At 43.8% G+C, this 1,686-nt stretch overlaps 1 pseudogene; it reads left to right on the top strand.

Moving 5' to 3' along the window:
* The first annotated feature begins 557 nt into the window (after positions 1 to 557).
* LOC122903465 lies at positions 558 to 1,331 on the top strand (annotated as a pseudogene).
* The last annotated feature ends 355 nt before the right edge of the window (positions 1,332 to 1,686 follow it).

Genomic DNA, 1,686 nt, shown 5'->3' with positions numbered 1-1,686 from the left:
GTGATCTCTCTTTGTCAGATAAATAAATAAAATCTTTAAAAAAATTTAAAAAAATAAATAAAAGTTAACATTTGAAAAAAAATTAAATGTGCCATTTTTTTAAAGATAACCACAGTGTAATTCCCACAATATTATATAATAGAAAACCCACAACAAAAAGTGAATTGGGGGGGCGCCTGGGTGGCTCAGTGGGTTAAGCCGCTGCCTTCGGCTCAGGTCATGATCTCAGGGTCCTGGGATCGAGTCCCACATCGGCCTCTCTGCTCAGCGGGGAGCCTGCTTCCCTCTCTCTTTCTCTCTCTGCCTGCCTCTCTGTCTACTTGCGATCTCTCTCTGTCAAATAAATAAATAAAATCTTTAAAAAAAAAAAAAAGAAAGTGAATTGGGGCTCCTGGGGTTCACTCACCCACCCGCACACCACCTGTGACTGAATCTGGCCTGTGCCACTGGCAGACCCTTCCCAAGAGCCCTTACTGTGAGGCCGGGAAGCCTCTCTCTGTTCTGCCCCTGACCTGGCAAAGTTAAGTTTGAAGAGAAGGGGAGGAGGAAACACAGACATGAAGAGGAAGGTCCAGCTGGGGCTGAGGAACTGGACCCTGGCAGATGCCTGAGAACTTGTCCTGGATAACTGCAAACCATATGATTGGAAAATTGAGATATGCACAGATGAATGTGTGCACTTGGAATTCCTTGGTTTAATAAATACAGGCCTGATTTCAGTTTCAGATTTCCCCAAACTACCTTAATTGAAAAAGCTTGAGCTTAGTGACAACAGAATCTTTGGAGGTCTGGACATGCTAGCAGAAAAACTTCCAAATCCCGTACCGCTTAACTTACGTGGAAATAAACTCAAAGATTATCATCTTGGAGCCTTTGAAAAATTTGGAATATCTGAAAAGCCTGGATCTGTTTAACTGTGAGGTTACAAAACTGAATGACGGCGGAGAAAGTGTCTTCCAACTCCTGTCCCAGCGGACCTACCCGGAGAGCTATGACAGGAGGATTGGGAAGCTTCTTGCTTTGACGCCAAGGTGGATGGTGTGTGTGAAAAAGAGGAGGAAGAAGGAGGAGAAGATGAAGATGAGGATGGTGAGGAGGAAGAATTTGATGATAAAAAGGATAAAGACGAAGACGAAGGTGTGGAAGGGGAAGAGGATGAAGGTGAAGTCAGTGCGGGCAACGTAGAACTTGAAAGTGATGACATTGGTGGAGGTGAAGACAGGGAGGACCAATATGCAGATAAAATGATGGAAGCAAGTAGGAGAGACAAAAAGAGGGAGAAAATGAAGGAGATGAAGGGGAAGATGATCAAGACCCTGAATAATCTGTAAAAAAAAAACTGTTCAGTTGTGGTTGGACTGCTTGTCTGGGTTGGTAGCTGTTTTGAAAAAACAAAAAACAAAAACGTAGCTGTGATACAAACCCCAGAACACCTACCCACCCAAAGAGCCAAAGAATCGATCCTGACATTCCACCTTCCTCCATTTAGTCCCTCTGGGAAATCCACTGTCCCCAAACTGGGGGACTTCACCCCAACAAAATTGTAAGCATTGTTAGGTTTTCTTTTCTTCTTCTTCTCCTTCATCATCATCATCATCATCTTCTTCTTCTTCTTCTTCTTCAAGATTTTACTTATTTGGCAGACAGAGTTCACAAGTAGGCAGAGAGGCAGACGGGGGGTGGTGG

Source organism: Neovison vison, chromosome 3, assembly GCF_020171115.1.
Source record: "Neovison vison isolate M4711 chromosome 3, ASM_NN_V1, whole genome shotgun sequence".
NCBI classification, from domain to species: Eukaryota; Metazoa; Chordata; class Mammalia; order Carnivora; family Mustelidae; genus Neogale; species Neogale vison.
Note: the sequence above shows the minus strand (reverse complement) of the source record. Positions and strands in the feature narration are given on the sequence as shown.